We start from the raw sequence: 20,652 nt of genomic DNA, 5'->3' as shown, positions 1-20,652 counted from the left end.
TTGTTTCTCATGAACAAACAAAGAGTTTAAAATTATAAAACTGATGACTCATTGCGATACATATGAAATTACTGCAGAAAACCTGTATTTTCCTGTATTTTTCACTATTTTGTGAAAATATTGTAGTTTTCACAACAGAAATTTATTATCAGTGTTCTGCAAATTTGATGGCCTTACATGTGAGTATATTTTAAGATCATAAAATGTTTGGGTCATCGCGATGAATTTCAAGTTATAATTAATAATGTTTTTTTTTCTGTATTCTACGCAGTTTTGTGAATATATTGTAGTTCTTTGAACGGCTAACAATCAAAAATTCAATGCCAATTGTTAGATTACACTAAAACGATCATCATACTACAAAAAAATCTATAGGTTATCGCGATAAATTCTAAGTTATCTACAAATTTCCGCCGGTTAGAATTTTTTTTAGGACTTGCTCCGGTGTTTTAAGTACTACAAATCAAACAGTAGATCCCAAAAATATTTCAAAAATCTGACATGAATCTGGAAGCCCATACATTTCTGTAGGTGCCAAAATTTTGTAAATCGGGCTTAGGACAGCCGAGATATAGTGGGTTGAATTTAGCGTTCCAACTGATTTTGAGGCTTCGTCCTCGGTGTGTTAATCAAATAATATTCTTGTCTAGCTAAGTGCGTCCGGAGAAAATAGAATATTCACTCCCATTTGATGTGACGCAGCTACTTGACACTTCTACAAAAATCGAAATCCCCATTCTTTCCCATAATTGTGTTCATCAAGATGAGAAAAGTTTGCTTTCCTCATCCGCTCGTCAGAACATTACCGGGAAATAATGGCAACAAAAGTACCCAGCGATGAAACTCCGAGCTGTTTAATTTCTTTCTTGTCGACTCGTTCTTGATTTATGAGTGGATGGACTTTTTAACGACCGCTCTTCGGTATTGTTGTGTGATATGGAAATGTTTTTATTTATTTCATTTTCATTGCATTTGCATTTCATTCGACCGTTTCCGGGTGACAACCTCGTAAATCAAAAATCAATGTTTCGAGCAGTGTGGTTTGATTTCGTAATCAGCATTTATACAATTCTCAGTATGATTCTTTTTGAGTGTTTTATTAGTGGTTTTTTTATTCATTCATCAATAAATTTATTCATTCTTCAGTACAGCAGACTCATATGAATATTTTGTAAAAATGGAACATTATAACTTTTTTTCAAACAAGGAGACATATACTGCCCATAAAGGCATAACTGTCCCATTTGGAAAAAGTAGGCATTTGGAAATTATCCCTCAAAGGCACGCCTGGCAGACACTCTTCTGCGATGCGAAAATGAGACGATTTCGAGGTTTTTCTGAAAAACGAAAATCGAACTCAAAATTCATCGCACAAATCCTTAAACAATTCGAGTAACATTTCATCGAAATGCGAGGATTTTTTTTGTATTTTTTTTCTCAATTGCTGTTACGTTCACCTCTACTCACACGTCAAAGGAACTCTCGAGTGATCCGACCGAATTAAACGGGCCTGGCGGAGCTGTGATGATACTCATTTTTGATGAAGTTTTCCTCTTTTGTGTTTTGTGCTGCATATTCCTCGTTCATTTTTCGTTGCCTCTCTGCTTAGTACCTAATCGTGCCTCTGGAGCCGGCCTTCTGATACCACGTTATTCATGAAAGGTTACGTGCAATATAAATTTCATGTTTTATTTGTAGCGAACAGTGACAAAAATTTGAAGTATAACGATATTCGTCAGAGGTGGCCTGTTTCAGCGAGAATTACTCAACTTAGAGCTATCCAAGAGCTGCGCGTTCACCATCATGGTTTCTTTCAGCCCCATATAATGTATAGAATAAATTCTCAAACAAAACTCTACATTCATTGCAATAAATGTAAAAAATGTTGGCTGATCTAAATTAAAATTATTTGTACCAGTTTGTATTTCAATCCAAGTTTCAAACACATCCCACCCCAAGATAAACTTTTAAATAACGAAACTTTTCTAGATTTGCACCCAACTAAACCAAAGCTCTCACCGAAGAAGGTTTCATTTAAGGAAATGTTATTCTCCCTTTCATCCGGAACACAAACCCAGTGAAAGTGATTTTCCACTCATCCGCCTCCTTCTTGACGGAAAAGCAAATAAAAAAAAACGAACTCTACCCGGATTGATGAAGCAATTTAATTAGAGAGTGAATTTAATTTAGCGCTTCCTCCCAGTTACGCACCTTCTCCAAATTTGCAGCTCATCGCTCGTCCTGTTGGTTTGCTCGTGGCTAATCTCCTGTGTGGGGTGTCCTAGAAACAGGCATCAATGAATAACTTCTTATTTTTTGATAGCATTCAAATCCGTTTTTCGCAAATAATATGCGGCTAACAACGAAAGTGGCCACCGTAATTCTATCTGATTTAATACTAAGAAGCTTGAAATTGTTACTGATGTAATGAAGTTATATAGATAGTATCACACAATTGGCGAGAACTTCAAATTTTTCAGGGACACCCTATGTCCATGGTGGATAATACTTCAAGAAGCTTGGACGAGAGAAAGCCGAGTTGGTGCGTCCATTCATTGCCTTTCATGTCGTTTAATTACGAAGGCATGCCAACTTGTGCCACCATTAAGTGTGCAAGCTATGCGATGACAATGACACACTCCAGACCCATCATCCGGAAGCTGGACCGAACTTTACATTTCTTGTGCCCTTAGGATGTAGCCGTAGGACAGGACACAGGTCACTGTCCAACCCAAGCTTTAGCGCTGCGAACTATCCTTACCATAACGAAGCCAAGTTTTTCCGCGCTTAATCCGTTTAAATCCTTTAAAGCAAAACTAGTTTCGCTTCTTTTTTTTACTTTCATTGGTGAAGAGAGTATCCATTGAAGGATGGATTGCGTGGATGCTGGCAAAAGTCTTGACCTTAGTTGTCGTTGATATACTTTAGGGTGTTAAAGTTAAAATGGTAACTTTGCTGAATTTTCTGGATCATCAATTATGCAAATTGTTTTAGAGACTTTCAAATTATTGGCAATGATAAAAACTCCCTACAATTCTATGAGGATTTCCCCACCCTCGACATTGTTGAGCACTTGATCCAAATACCATCTTTGAAGGATTGCTGTCCGGTATTCTTGTCACATGTTCTGCCAATTTTTTTTCCAGTGTGCGCCACCTTCTGAATACAGCGTTAAGACGAGTTAAGACCTGTTTTGTTACAAAGGGGAAATCTGTATCCAGACCTCTGCAAAGATAACTACAGGAGTGTATTATGATTTCCTATATTTTTGGAGGATGCCCTACTTAGATGTCTGGTGATAAGATTATCTTTACTTAGAATACACTATTGATATCCATGTATTAACTAGAATTTATATAACGGTAGACAAAATCAATTGCAATATGGACAAACATTACTAAGGGAGTTTCTGAAATAATAATTTAAGCGAAATGTATGACTTAATTCATAACAAATCCTTTAAAGGATTTTCATCCTTGCTAAGTTTTCTTAAGATGGATGGTAGAAACTCAAACTGTGTGGAAAAGTCTAAAAAATCGACCATAGTTTTTTTTTTAATTTTCAAGCAATAAATTCATTCTTTGATTTACTTCATGTTTTCATTGTAAAGTTGATGAATAGACTAAAACTCTGAGCTATATTTTCTGAAGAAAACTGATCTTTTAATTCTTAAGATATTCCAAAAACTATATGACTAATTTCCAACAGATTTGAAGTAAAATTTTCGAAGCCACTCTTCAATATTTCATGAATATTTTTTATACAATCAAATTCCTCAAAGAAAATCAAGTGGGGGGGGGCTCAGGACTTTTGCTGCAAATCTCTTGGAAATAAGTCAATAATTGTCAAGTGGCGGGGGTGTGAAAAAAGCGTTCCATTTCAATAGCAGACTTTGTAATGTACCGTTTTGATTCAAATCCCGGACAGCTTCAAATTCCGGACACTCTACTCTGTATGGGAAAGATTTCACTCGAAATGTTTCAAAATGTGTCGTTAAAAAGTTCCCAATTTGAAAAATGATTTGTATAAACATTTTATATAGCAATCCATGAAAATTTACAATGTTCAACTAGTTTTGACGTCTTTTTACCGGCTTAGTGCGTTTAATTAATGATTCGCCTATTCTAATTGTGTTTTTCAAGAGCTGTCCGGAGTTCGAATCAAAGTGTCCGGAATATGAAGCAAAAGTGTGATTGTGTCCGGAATAAAAATTATGAAGAGGACGAACATTTTTATTGATAAAAGTGAATTATAGATGTGGAATCCGAATCTTCACCCACCATTTGAAAATTAAGTGTTTGCAAGGCCTAATTACGCTTAAGTTTTGTATAAAACGATTCATTTCATGTGTTTCGATTAGTTCTACTACACTGAAGCCTTAAGTGTCCGTAATATAAATCAAAACGGTATGTAGGCTTCAACTAGGAAAGACAATCAAAGATAAGTACAATTGGTAAAGATTTCCTTACTCTAGTCTTACAATATGGTAGGCCTTGTCTCGCTCACCCCACTGGACGGTTTTAAAAATTATTTCTAACTAGTGGTCCCGGCAAACTTCGTCCTGCCATCAAGTAGGCTGTTGAAAAACGCTTTTGATCGTCCCATATAAAAAGACAGTTTCGTTGGCGTTCGTTTTTTCGACTTTCCCGGTGAATATCCTGGGATTTTTATACACACAAACACGTCGGAACCCTTGACGAACGAAACTAAGAAAGAATCATTCAAATCCGTTGACCCATTCGTAAGCCATTTCGTGACATACAAACACGATTCCATTTTTATTTATATAGATTAATTTTCTTACTTTTCTTTCAGGTTTTGTTTCAATTTATCCTTATATTTTCTCAGGACACAGCGGACGGATTGGGCCACTACCCTAAAACGTGAACTGCTAATTGAATAGATCATAATTCTTATTTAGGAAAAACCTAAACTAAACTAACCTCAACTTTTGGTCGATGCGCCAAGAATTCCAAACTGGCCCTTTGCCTGGCTAAACTGCCTTCAATTCGCTTCTAATGCACCAAAAAAAATAACTCGTTTGCTCTTAAGGATGAATTAATTCACTATTTATTAAGGTGAAACATCTCGGAATCCAAAGATGGCCGTCACAATGGCCGACTTGTGCCCCTACTCACGTTTTCAAAGGCACAAAACTGGAGAAATAGTTGGTAAACGTTTCTGATCTTCTTATTTTAAGCTTTCTGCTAGTGCACAAAGCCAAAATAAAAAGTTCACTGTTGTTGGGTGCTTCCTTCGCGTGATTTGTGCCTTTGAAGTTTCATTGCAATCTTAGAAATTGATGCCAAACTGTTTCACCTTAAACTTTAAGTTATTCATGGAGCACACCTGGGAGGGAGAAACCGATACGAAATTTATGTACATCAAGGTGAGCCGTGATTCTGCTGTCACGAAATGTCACTGTGAGCCCAGATCTAAAACAATGGACAAACATGATAAAAGCGCGTAATCGATTAAAATATATTTTTATATTTGATCAAATGTGACAAAAAATCGATTGAAAAGCTAGTCATGCTTATTCAAAAGTACTGTCACAATAGCACCTTTTATTCTGATTGAATATAAAGTATTCAAATACGCATCATTTTACTTTTTCCAATAAAAACAAAAATGAAATGCGTAGAAAACTTAAGCCATTTTTCCATGTTTGTCCAGAACGATCAAAGGAACACAATAAAAGAAAACTAGCGATTTTCATCAAGTCTGCCTTGATTGTCGTTGGCAAGCTGGAGTTTTCTTGCAGTTCGAAATAACTTTGTGTCATATTTCGTGTGTAGTATCGGTGCCTCCCTCCCAGGAGCACACCTAGCACACTTCTGTTCGTCACTTTAGCTAGTCGCGAAAAGCAAGAGCAACGTGTCTATCGCATACTCCCTGACAGCTGCCAAACTTGACGTCTGTCATCAAAATTTCGCTTTGCAGCGTTGCTTCGACGTATCGTTTTGAAGTGTGGGTTTGAAGCGTTTGCGCTACGTTCACCGGTTGATTTCACGGCAACAGACCCGGCACAATAAGCGAGGAGATTTCGACTGATGTGGGAGAATTGGAGCTACTAGTTTCGGCAACGAATAAAGGACAACGATTGGAAAGTTGGATCAGCGACCGAGTAGAACGTGGAGTTGGCTTCATAGTGATTGGGAAGCAGATGAAGCGAATTATTCGGTGGAAACCGGTAAGCGACCGAATCTTGTTGAGAATGAAGGGCAAGTTCTTTAACTACAGCATGATCAGCATATTTGCGGCAACGAATCATATACCCGGTGACATGAAGGATGGTTTTTATGAGAGCCTGGATAAGGCCTACGGAGAGTGCCCAAAACAGATGTCAAGATGTCAAGATAGTCATCGGCGACGCAAATGCGCAGATCGTGAAAGAAAATTTCTTCCGACCCGTCGTTGAAACGGAAAGCCTCCATTCCGTTACCAATGAGAATGGCCTGCGGCTAGAAACCAATTTCGCACGAAAGAATATCCGCAAACACACCTGGTGACACCCGAGTGGCGATGCCTGCTCCCAAATAGACCTCGTGCTGGTTGATGGGCGACATTTCTCAGATGTCATGGATGTCAAGACCTTCCGGGGCCCTAATATCGACTAGGATCATTATCTCGTTGTAGCTAAAATTCGGGCGCGGTTATCCAGGTTATGTTGCTGGAGATGTCGACAGCCTGTGGGACTCTATCCAAGAAGCTGTGACCAAACGGCGCGGGAAGTCATTGGCACTGGTCAACGACGAAGACGAAACAACTGGTTCGATGAAGAGCGCCAGAGAGTGACAGACATGAAGAATGTAGCCAGAAGCCGTATACTTGTGGCCGGTACGCGACAGAACAGAGTGCGATACAGGGCAGCGAGAGCCGAAAAAAGCGAATCCACCGCAGAAAGAAAAGGCAGTACGAAGAAAGTGTGGTAACTCTGAAAAAAAAAATATGTGAAAAAATATGAAGATTTCCTAAAAAAATTAGAAAGTTTTATATTTTTTCGTGCGACAAAAATAATTTTATTTTTCAGTGTTTTATATTTGTTTTCTGAAAAGGCGCAATCTTAAGCTTTCATTCCATGAATAAAGATTGGAAATCGGTTAAGCTGTTCAAAAGTTATAATTTTAAAAAATAAATAAAAATCTACTGCGCTGACACCTACAGTGTGTGCCGATGAAAAATGACTGATTTTTTATTTTCAAAAATATGTATCTCAAAAACGAAAACGTAAAACTTACGAAAAAATGAGAACAGCAATTACCCCTTTTGTCCCAAGGCCTTCAAAACACAAAAAACGGAAATTTTAGATTTTTTTCATGTAAAACAAGAATTTTACCAAAATTGTATGGCATTAAACCATTAAAAACCAAAGCAATGTTCTGTTACAATAAATTATATTCTTATTGAATTGTTTACTGCCCATAAACGCTAAATTGTCCCATGTGAATAGGACTACATTCAACTACTATATGCTCTGTTGTATTCAATACGTTACATTGTACATTATTAGTTTATTCCATTCTTTATTTGATTGATTCAACGGACTTATTGTAGTCTAATTGAATATATACTTAATCTTAAAACAGTGCAATTCGCAAACAAACAAAATTATTCTTAATACGGTCATAAAAACTAAACAAATTACATAGAACAGAAAATCAAGCAGGACAATCAAAACATTAAAAAATCAAAATAATTTACAATAACAAAACTACAGCGTGTCGGGTTTCCACGTACATTGCCTTCTTCTAAACTCTCGAAATTTTATATTCTTTGGCCATGTAGATGATTTCATTGCGATAGTTTTCCACTTGCAGTTTAAAACTATTTTAAAGGAGATATAATCTAAAGTACTACTGTCAACCCATCGTGGAACTAGCTTCTTTACATATTTACATTCTGCATCACAGACATCCAAACATTGCGAAACCATCATTTGCACATCTTCCTCTGAAACGCTGCTGTCTATGTTCGTCAACAATAATGAGAAGTTTTCATCCCCGGCAGTTGTGTTCGAAGATCGTTCTGATGCATCGGCAACACATGACGTTCCACCGCAGGCAGCTTCTCTCAACGCATTATCAAAGTGCCGTGAGGAGGTAGGAGTAGAATGCAGCATCACAGTATCCAGAGGACAGTTAGAACTAGCCGCTAGTACTTTGGTATTATCTTGGAAAAACGGCTGTAGATTCGATAATCGGTGACACCAAATCTGAAGCACGCTCGGATCCGTTGTTTTGAAGTGATTTGACGAATTTCCAGACACAGTTACAGCAATAAATTAACAATTACGACAGCGTTAAAAACCGACAACCGACCGATTGAACAAACAACAACAATCTCAAATGGTACGTTTTTATCCGGGAGGTAGTCGAATGATTCACACTGAAATACCAGAATTCATACTAAAATATCAGCATTCACACCGAGAGTTAAAAGATACAGACTGAAGCTCAAGGATCCACACTGTAGTTCTATGACTCACATTGGAATCGTAGGAACCACATTGGAAAACCAAGTTTCAAACTAAAATTTTGCGGTCCACGTTTCAATCCTAGGATCTACACCGAAATCCTACGATCTGCACTTCAATACCAACATCAAAGGATCCACACTTAAATGCTACGATCCACACTACAATCTTAATATCCACACTAAAATACCAGGATCCACTTTGGATCAAAAATCCACACTGGAAGCACAGGATTTACTAAAATTCTGTGGTCCACACCATAATCCCAGGATCCACACTTAAACCATACGATTCACGTTACAAACCCAGGATCTACACTGAAATTCTACGCACTACACAACAATCCCAGGATTTAAATTGAAATGAAAGGACCCACAGTGAAACATCAGCATCTTCACTGGAATTCCAGAATCTGCATTGGAATCCTAGGATTTATTCTGGAATCCCAAGATGCATCCTGGAATTTTAGAATTTATATTGAAATCTCGGAACCCACACTTACTTTTAGGATCCATTCTACAATTTTTCAGGAATCCTGGATTCGGGAATCACGCTTTTTGTAAGAATTGACGAGCGTTGGGTTTCTGGTAAGAGCTGCTGACAAAACAGCTTGAAAATTGAAATATTTAATGCCTACAGCGCAACTTAGTGGAAGAAATTTGAAAACGAAAATCCTGTCATCACACTGCCCTTGAGCTCTTTCACAATTTTGTCGAAGATATTATCCAATTATTTTTTTTCCTGGAAAATAAACTGTTTTCATAAAAATAACTAATCTCAAAATAGATCACTGAACAAAAAAGGAAGAATTCAAGAATTTTCTTATATCAATCCAAAGCATTCGATCCATTTTATGAAGAAAATATATGAAAGTTTTGTTAAATACGATTTGTGTTGTACCTACGCCGTGAATCGGGTGCTACTATAGGAACAGACATCAGAAATAGTGCCATTTATAGGCACATGTGCTCTTATAGTGGCACAAGGGGCACAAGCGACTATAAATACAAAAACATAAGTTGTCGTAGTTTTGTTTTATTTTATATGAATTCTAGGGGTCCTGGCAAACTTCGTTCCCCCATCAAGTAGGTTGTTGTAAAGCATGAAGTAATTCCCCATACAAAATGACGCATTAATCTTCTTCCTCGAATTTTTCATCGCATGTCTTATCGAGTGCAACAGTGAAAAACTTAAGTCAATTCAGTGAACTGTTCTCAAGCCACTTCGTGACATACAAACACCACTTCATTTTTATTTATAAGGAATATAGAATATTAGTTCTTAGGTGTGTGGCTATAGAATCTATATAGATCTAGTATAGATACATTGGTCCTACAAAACATTCGTCAGCAGAATAAAAATATTGTACGTACAGCCAGCCCTGTCGTTCTGCTTAGTCGCGGTTAGTCGACGACTAAGAAGCTTTTTTTAGATTTTTTTTCACAAGATTTCCCCAAATTCATAAAACATGTAGATAATGTGATAGAGCTTTGAAGAGTCAGCTACAATCTAACACCTTAGAAGGCATCAATCAAAATTGTCAAGCTATATCAACGCCCTGGAGTAGTTTGACCTTATCCTACATATATCTAGTGCATCTTAACGCCCTGTATGACATCAACATAAATTAACAAGATGAATCAACGCCCCAAAGTTATTTCATCTGGAGGGCGTTACACTGTAATTGAAAATAACAAGCTGTGTTAACACCCTGGTTAACCTTCTCCTATTTAGAGCAAGTGCATCATAATGCCCTGAATGTAATTTGATCTTGTGATCATCTTGACGATATAATGACATATTAATATTTTGAGCTGTATCAAAAACCTAACGAATTTTAACTTTATCTTTTTCAGATCAGGTGCATCTTAAAGCTTTTTGTGACATCAATAAAAATTGTCAAGATGTATCAACGCCCTGAACTATTTAATGTCTCATGTAGATCAGCTGCATCTGAACGCCCTCTAGGATATCAATTAAACGTACACAATTGTATCAACGCCCTGGTATCATTTAGTATTACTTTTTTACACGGTTTTTGAAATTTTCAACTTGTTTTGCACGGTACGCATCCCCCGTGCAAAAACACAATTGTAAATTTCTAGTTGTATCAACGCCCTGGAGTAATTTTGCCTTATCCTATTTAGATCAGATGCATCATAACGCCTAATTTGGTATCAATGGAAATTGTTCAGATGTGTCAACGACCTGAAGTTATTTGACTTTAAGCTGTATTAACCCCATGAAGTAATTTTACCTTGCTTTACATTGATCAGGAGCATCTTAACACCATTTGGACATCAATTAAAAATTTCAAGTAATATCAACGCCCTGAATAAATTTGACCGTGTTTTAAGTTGATCCGGTTATTTTAACGCCCTCTAGGGCATCAACTGAAAATTTCGAGTGTTAGGAACGCCTTGAAGAAATTTTACCTTATCCTACTACGATCTGGTGCACCTTAACGCCCAGGAGGACATCAATGGAAATTGTCAAACTGTATCACAGCACTGGAGTAATTTTACCTTGTTTCATGTAAATCAGTTACATATTAACGCCCTCTAGGACATCATTTGAAAATAACAAGCTGTATCAACACCCCGGAGTAAATCGACCTTGTCTCATGTAGATCAACTGCACCTTAAGGCTATATAGGCAATAAATTGCAAATTAATACAAGCTTAATGAACGCTCTGGTATAATATGATCTTATCTTACGTTGACCTTTGGAATACAGATACATCTTAACGTCCAGTAGAACATCATTCGGAGATCTTTTTTAGGTTATAAGTATGTTAATTTTCTCTTGTTGCTCCTGATTTCGCAAAGATTTACGTAAGGTCATACGCATGGTGCTCACAAGCTCGGAATATTCGATTGTTGTCATACAGGGCGTTAATTATATGTACCTGTCAGCAAATTCCACCGTGCATTTTCTAATATAAAAAGGATTTTTGTCCCTAGCGAAAAATGGAAGACACTGTTCTCCGGAATACGCCTACTGATCCCTAAACGTTCGTTGTTATTGAAGAAATATCTGGTTACTCTGTGTAATATAATTATAAGTAGTAGAACGCTAGTGGCGCTGTTATCACGAAATAGAATTATTATAATAATACTTATTAAAGTTTTGATTGTTTGTTTAGTGCCATTTCATAGATAATGTTTAATTTAGGTTAAAAAATTGATTTGGCACTTATAGACCCGGTACGAACAGTCTCAACATTAGCATCCCGAGGCTAATGATTCTACTATCTGGATCCATTCCATAATCTATTGATAGAATGTGGTCAAAAATCCACGATTAGGAGAAATTGAGTAGTGTAACTCAAACATGAAGTAACGTGGTTTATGGATAGCTCCTAACGGATTTGTTGAAACTTAAGCCTCCTAGATGCATTTGCAAGTCAATGAACGATTTGTTGAAAGAAAATAAAAATCTTGAAGGCAATGCACTATAAGAGCACACAGGACCCAGTGAATTTTATAAAATTGAACGTTACCCAAAATCTGGAATTGTTCCATGTTATATAAATTACCTTTATCGTATGGGAATCAAAATGATGTTGTAATAATCGTATTATCTCAAGTAACTCAAAAGATTTGAGGAAATATGAGAAAGTGTGAAGCTGAAAAATCTTCAAATCATATGTTCTTAAGGGAGTCAGTTCATTCCCTTGTTCATACCTACCTTGGAATTTCTTGGTTTATGAAGAGTCTTCGATAGGCTACCCATCCAGGTGATACTACCTACATCGTGCAAGAGGGGCTGTCCCCTCGGTGCGGTGCTGACACGATACAGCATTGTCTGTTTGTTCTTTGAATGATGACCACGGTCATAGTCATCACAAACATCCAGCTACCTGTAGCTCTAGTTCTCAATAGCTTCAAGTACTTTCGGACATGCTACTATGAAGCTGTAATGCGCTTGCGGTGTTTTAATGAACTCTATATCAAAAGCAGCATTTTCGTCATTTCCAAGTTTGAAAACTTGATAAATTATCCATGAATATGTGGCAAGTGCAAAATCCACTACAATTTTTAAACCCACTAATCCCGACAATAGAATTTGTTTAACGCGCGTTACGAAGTGATTTTACATATACATCAACTTGTGTGTTTAGTGTTGATGAGGTTAAAAATGATTTGTGGTTACTCAGTTAAGGATGGATTAGATTTATGTAGGGTGTCCCAGAAAGTAGGGGCACGACTTTACCATACTGCCATTTCAAGACTAGTGAAGATAAAAATCTGATTTGTACACATTTGATTGCTGTACCCAACAAGAGAAGATTGCGATTTTTTAATAAATAATTTAATTACTAATGTATTGATTACGTTACATTTCTTTGAAGCATCTCTTATCAGTCTGGCACAATTCGCATTATTTTTGAGCGACTTTGTTTTGCAAAATGTGTTCTATGTCAGAAAGTGCGTGTAATAAAAATCTGAAAAAAAAATATATTTATCAGTGACGATATGACAATTGATCGGACTATCACTCATTCAAATTGAAATTTTAAACTGAATCATGTTAAATTTGTATTTGGACAAAAAATTCGATTCCAGCCGTGGTCGATTTGAAAATGGTCAAAAAACAAATTCTTATATTTACGTAAAAACACGAGTTAACCAAAAATTAAAGTTATCTATCCAAGAGAATAGGGATTGACATTTCGTAAATCTGAAATGTATTATTTCCATTATTATTTAAAATACCTGACGAGTTCCAACTTCGTGATGTTGTTATGTGGAGAGAAAAGTTCGACATTTTTCGAATTTCACCATTTTTTCAAGTGTTCTCTAATAAAGCCAAATACAGTTTAAAACAAAAATGTTTATAAAACATCCTTGATACAATGTACTTGAACTCACCAAGGCGGAAGATTTTGATAAAAACATTTTTACTAGTTATTTTTCAACAAAAACAAAATGTAGGGTCTGTGCTGACCAGATAAGAATTGATTTTCTAATATCAAAATTTTCAATGTAAACGATTATTAAATCGAACAAATTTATCACAGATGCTGGTTGAAATAGTCCATAGAAAAATACAAAAATATAAAAATATTTGATTGTTTGGAAAAGTACTATGATTTTCATTATCAAAGTCGAGCCCATACTTTCTGGAAATCCCTATAGTTAACGATAAAATTGTTCGACGACATCCATAAAGCCATAAAGCCCAGCTTCAAAATTCTACACAGGAATAAAAAACCGGTTAGATATTTTCAAGATGAATTTGATATTATTTTCAATATTATATGCATTTTTGGGTTGGTCCCTGATGGTACAGGAAACCCGATAATACAGAGAAGTGATAAATAAATAAATAAATAAATAAATAAATAAATAAATAAATAAATAAATAAATAAATAAATAAATAAATAAATAAATAAATAAATCACTATCATTATAAAAAAAAACATTCTCATTGGTTATCATGTGTATGAAATATATATTGAAATATGTGTGAAAATTGTCTAATAATACGACTTCATTATCCGCCTGGGTGTAGAAGCGCCCCATGAGTTATAGTAACGGCACCTCACCCCCAAAAAGACGGTTAAGAAGCTCAAATTTCACGACAACAGGGCTGCGTACAGCACAAGATACGATGCGCAGTGAAGGCAGTCACATTTTAAGAGATTCATTTTTAGTCGAGTAAAGATATCTTCAAGAATTGATAAATGTTCAATCAATATAAGCATCATTAGCTATAGGAACCTGCGTTGTGAACTGAGAATATCCTCGTTAGCGCTCAAAACTCAAGCTTATGAATTGAAATGAAGGCCTATAAAGCCAAACTTAGTTAGAGCTCATCAACTAGCAAAACCTCGTTTTATAGATAACACTCGCGTTCAAGTTAAAAATCCACCGCATAAAGTTTTTTTCAGTGCAAATTATTTTTCTTCATAATGGCACTCTACTCTTTTGAAACTTGACCTGTCCTCGACTCCAAAGTTTTATATTGAACATTCCCTTTAACTTTCAGGAAGAGGATATATTAGTCTCGAAAAACCGATTGCTATTCCGTTGCCCATACCACAAGACTATACAGAGACCTCTACTCGTCCTGAATATAAGCTCCATATATCCACTGCCACTGGACGGACGAGGGTAAACTCTATTCACTGAGAAGCATTAATTAAAACTTTTTCGTTATGCTCCAAGTAGGTATGTGCATATGGTGACCGTGTGTGGATGTGGTAGCATAGCATTCAAACCGCACACACAACGAGCAAAGATTGAGTGAGTGCGAAATATCCATTCCCATCAACCTTTTATAATCACTCATTCCAATTGCACAGCTCTCATACATTCCCGTGCGAAAGTTTAGGGTCACTGCCTTAAACACATATCTCGGTGATTACACGTCTGACTGGAACTCTTCATGACTCATTCGAAAGGCAATGTTATCTTACGTCGTTGGTATTTTTACCAAGAATTTTCTTATATTTTGTTACCATAAATTTCACTTCAAATTTTGACATTATTCGAAAAAAAAGCTGAATAAACGTGGATATTTTTTTAAAACTGGTTAAAACAAAATGTCAAATCAATGTGGCATTAAAACCGTAATCACCTATCATTGAAAAGCACTTGCAAAACTTAGGAACAAAAATCTGAAAAAAATAAAATCAAAATCAATAAAATTCTCATTTAGGTCATCGTGCAAAACTTTGGGGTTACCTGCGACGCATATAAATCCTTGTTGTTAATGTCTATCAATCATTTCGATCAATTCTACTGCTCTATTGCTTTGAATGATAAATGATAGAGCGTACATAACATTTAGCATTTTTTTTTTGAGTTTTAGGAAAGTTTTAGTTACTCAAAATTTTTATACGATCCTCCAATGGCAATGTTATTAATTTTTAATAGTTTTAAAATTTTCCAGCCAAAATTTTGTAAGTGTTTTTTAAAGATAAAATACGAAAGTCATATTGATTTAAAATCTTGGTTGATCCATTGCTGAGCCATGTGATTTCAGTGTAGGTATTGTTTGAAAAATGTCTCAGCTTAAAATAAAAATTAATTAAACAAGATTTAAAAAATTTCTTAGTCGAAATACCTACAAAGTAAGATTTACTCATTACCTTTCAAATGAACCAGAGAAATTTTCCCTTAGACGTATCATCACGGAGATCTGGGCGACAAACTTTTGCCCGGTAGTGTACCTGCGCTTTGCTTGTGCACTGTGGTCAAAAGTCTGTACATTTCATACCAGTTGTTGAACATGTATGTTTAGTGATATTTTTAGATCTGTTTTTTTTCCTTTAAGACCGCAATGTGGTGATCCCTATGGGTATTGAACATGTTTGTCGGTTTACTACAATTTCTCCAGCTATGAATACACTTTTGATATCCGTGCCTCGCGAGTTCCATCATCTAGCAACAATCATGGTAGACTCATTTGCAGCTGCTATTCACACATCATCTGACTGTATGTGCTCGAAGGTCCCCAGCCAGAGGAACTCGACGGGCTGTGTTCATGGGCACAGTCGGGATTTCCGCCAAAGGGGGGTGGAGGTTTGGTGCCGGTGAACGGTCTTTAAAGTTTTTTGACAAATTTCACACAAAACATACTATTTTTTGGAAACTTTCTTTTTTTTCTTGAGGTCACGTTTCACACAAAAAAAAACTATGAATATTACGAAAGGGTACATACTTTATAAGGTTCTTCTTCTTGGCATTACGTCCTCATTGAGACAAAACCTGCTCTCAGCGTAGTGTATAATGAGCACATCCACAGTTATTAACTGAGAGCTTTTTTGCCAAAGTTGCCATTTTCGCATTCGTATATCGTGTGGCAGGTATGATGATACTCAAGGATGAATTCAAGGATGTTTCCATTACGCAAAGATCGTGGACCGACCGGGAATCGAACCCAGACACCTGCAGGATGACTTTGCTTTGTAGCCGCGAGCTCTAACCATCCAGCTAAGGAAGATCCCTAGACAAGTTAGCTATCTGAGGATAATTTTTGGCCTTAGCAGTCTGCAACTGCCTTCCACTGCCCTCATTGCTACGCCCATGGCCGTGCTTATGAATTGCTGAATGCTGCCTTTGCCACCTATCATCCCATCATTCCTGTTCGCATATGTAGATAGTGCATGGTCGCTGATGGTGCTCGTTCCATTCCTTCCGGAATTCAATTTCCATCTCAATCTGGGCATGATTATGTGCGAGAACATCCATTCCGTCAATGACGGTGCCATTTTGCCAGTTCCGAAACTGGTTGTCACTTTCACGGTTTCATTTTGCGCATCAGTTCATTTGTCATGTTTGCGGTTTGAATTCAATATTTGCGTCCTCTCGTGGTGCCGTAATGGGACTCTCGAGACTAACTGCGCGCTGCTTCCTGAGGGGCCAAATCAGTGATCGAATTTAGTTAACGCCTGGAAAGTTTAGTTAAGGTAAAATTGCACTGTGTTCACCTTTTGGCGCACAAAATTTGAAACATTTTGCATCGATTTTTTTCGAAAACTAATCAGGTGATAATGTTGAATGTACATATCATGGTAGCCATAATCTTTACATAAATGATGTTAACATGTATTAATTCTAATACAGAATGTTTAGCAAGCAACAACTCTCTGAGAGATTATGGGCTTAGTACCGGGTACCCCCGTTGGTTTCACCACATTTAATCTGAACACTTTTTAATCTGTACCCCGCTAATTTGCACATCGTTCAGATTAAAAATGGTTCAAACGTCATTAGCTCGTGGAACGGAGTGGAGTGAGATGGAACGCTGTGGAACGAAACGCAGAATCAAAACAAAACAGTGAAAGAGGTAACCAGAAACGCGTTTCTAGGGTGACTAGATATTCAAATTAAAAATGAACCCCGATGGTTTGCATGAGGTACCGTTCAAATTAGCGGGGGTGCACGGTATGCTAGTGGCAAATCGATTTTGACGAAACAAATTATCTTCGAATGTTAAACATAGAATCAACGCACTTACTTACCGGAATTACAAAGTGAAGCTATAATCTATTGGCTACATCTTATCTCAAAAAACTAATGTAATAATATTTATTTATTTTAAATAACAACAGTTTAAAACCTGATTGTCTTAAACTTAACTGATTGAATCGCAAACTGTTGCTTATTTTATTAGTCATGAAGTAAAGTATGTACAAAAATACACACTAAGTTTTGATCAAAAATTACCCAAAACTGGATTAATTGTAAATACACCGAAAAATAATAGCTTTTCAATTAGCATGTTGGTAATTTTCCGCGCGTTCCGACATGTTTCTCTAAATTTAACTATAATATGTACATTTGCTTTTGCTTTAGCTTTTGCTTCAGCAAACCTGGAGCGTTTGTACTCCATGCTAGGAGCGGCTCACAACAGCGTCTGTTCCCCATGTCAGGGGCGGCTGATCATCGTCCGAGTGCCAGAGAAGGACTCTAAGCTAAACTGCGCACTATGGTCCTCCGGAAATCTACGGGGTTGGTGCCCTGCAAGCCAGCCGTTAAAAATAAGTAACGAATAATCAACGAGAGAATACGAACCGGGACAATCGGCGAAAACCACAGCGACGTAAAGGGACTAGCGATTGGAAACTCGGTACGTGGAACTGTAAATCTATCAACTTCAACGGGAGCACACGCATACTCGCCGACGTGCTGAAGGACCGTGGATTCGGCATCGTAGCGTTGCAGGAAGTGTGTTGGAAGGGATCAGAGGTGCGAACGTTTAGAGGTAACCATACCATCTACCAGAGCTGCGGCAACACACACGAACTTGGAACAGCTTTTATAGTGATGGGTGATAAGCAAAGGAGCGTGATCGGGTGTCGGCCGATCAATAAGAGAATGTGCAAGTTGAGGCTCAAAGGCCAGTTTTTCAACTTCAGCATAATAAACGTGCACAGCCCTCACTCTGGAAGCACTGATGATGCTAAAGACGCTTTTCACGCGCAGCTCGAACGCGAGTACGACAGCTGCCCAAGCCATGACGTCAAAATCATCATAGGAGATTTGAACGCTCAGGTTGGCCAGGAGGAGGAGTTCAGACCGACTATTGGAAAGTTCAGTGAACACCGACTGACGAACGAAAACGGCTTACGACTAATTGATTTCGCCGCCTCCAAGAATATGGCCATCCGTACCACCTACTTCCACCACAGCCTTCCATACCGATACACCTGGAGATCACCACAGCAGACAGAATCACAAATCGACCACGTTGTGATTGATGGACGGCACTTCTCCGACATTATCGACGTCAGGACATATCGTGACGCTAACATCGACTCTGACCACTATCTGGTGATGGTCAAACTGCGCCTAAAACTCTCCGTCGTTAACAACATACGGTACCGACGGCCGCCCCTGTATGACCTAGAGCGGCTTAAGCAACCGGATGTCGCAGCTGCATACTCGCAGCACCTCGAGACTGCATTACCGGAAGAGGGTGAGCTAAATGAAGCCTCTCTTGAGGACTGCAGAAGAACAGTGAAGGCAGCCATCAACAATGCAGCTGAGAGCGAACGATTGGTTCGACGAGGAATGTAGGCAGATTCTGGAGAAGAAGAACGCAGCGCGGGCGGTCATGCTGCAGCAAGGGACCCGGCGGATCGTAGATCGTTTACGGAAACAACAACAGCATACCCGCCTCTTTCGGGAGAAAAACGCTGCCTGGAGGAGACGGAATGTGAGGAGATGGAACCGCTGTGCCGATCTCAAGAACATCTAAAAGGCGCTAAGAGCACAGCCAATGAAGGTCGGGACAACGGAGGAAATGCCTTCGTCGGTACTGCGGAGGATGGAAACCAACCAGCCCCCACTTTGAGGGAGGTTAAGGCTGCCATTCACCAGCCCAAGAACAATTAAGCTGCTTGTAAGGGTGGTTCGGAGCTGAACTCATAAAGATGGGCACGTAGAGGCTGACCATTTTTTGCACCGGCTGATAGAAACAATCTGGGATACAGAACAGCTACCGGAGGAGTGGAAGAAAGAGGTGATATGCCTTATCTACAAGAAAGGCGACAAGTTAGATTGTTCTAAATGCGGCCTACAAAGTATTATCCCAGATCATCTTCCGTCGTCTGTCACCTATAGTAAGCGAGTTCGTGGGAAGTTATCAAGCCGGCTTCGTTGACGGCCGATCGATAACAGACCAGATCTTTACTGTACGGCAAATCCTCCAAAAATGTCGTGAATACCAGGTCCCAACGCATCACCTTTCCATCGATTTTAAGGCGGCATACGATAGTATCGACTGCTATAGAAAATCATGGACGAGAACAGCTTTCCCGGGAAGCTCAAGAGACTAATAAGAGCGACGATGGAAGGTATGCAAAATTGTGTGAAGGTTTCAGGCGAACATTCCAGTTCGTTTGGATTCCGCCGGGGACTACGACAAGGTGATGGACTTTCGTGCCTGTTGTTCAATATTGCGCTAGAAGGTGTTATGTGGAGAGCCGGGCTCAACAGCCGGGGTACGATTTTTACGAGATCCAGTCAATTTGTTTACTTCGCGGATGATGTGGACATTGTCGGCCGAACATTTGAAAAGGTGGCAGACCTGTACACAAGCCTGAAACGCGGGGCAGCAAAGGTTGGACTGGTGGTGAATGCGGCCCAGACAAAGTACATGTTAGCTGGTGGGGCCAAGCGCGACAGGGCTGACAATAACGTATGAATGTGCATTTTGTCGTATCCTGCCGAAATATAAAAGGACGATAAGCGTTCCCTGAAAACTTCCCGCAACACGTCCGTTGCTCTCAACAATCACCGATTAACTGATTTCAGCTTTCTGTGAACGATCGCTGCTTGGTCGGATTTCCGATTGTCTCTTTTGTCTTGTTCACTCTCGCTCTTCCTCTCTAATTTGACAGTTGGATTCTTCCATATGTCTACACAAATTCAAATAACTCTCCAAGGAACGTTTCGTTCAATCAAAGAACGCAACCTAAAGAGTATACATTGAATTGGGCCTAATATGCGCTATGTTTATTGCGTAATAATATTCATCAGTGCTGTCTCCTTAATAATCATTCTTACTGACTTCTATCTAGGTGTAATATTCTAAAACAATTATCATTATAGATAGATATGTATACTTCACCACACATTTATGGCAATTTTCATGTTTCGTCGTGAATAGTTCGAATTTTTGGTCCCCCTATGAGTCAAAACTGGTGTTTATTCATTT

The sequence above is a fragment of the Aedes aegypti genome, chromosome 3 (genome assembly GCF_002204515.2).
Source record: "Aedes aegypti strain LVP_AGWG chromosome 3, AaegL5.0 Primary Assembly, whole genome shotgun sequence".
Classification (NCBI taxonomy): Eukaryota; Metazoa; Arthropoda; class Insecta; order Diptera; family Culicidae; genus Aedes; species Aedes aegypti.
Note: the sequence above shows the minus strand (reverse complement) of the source record.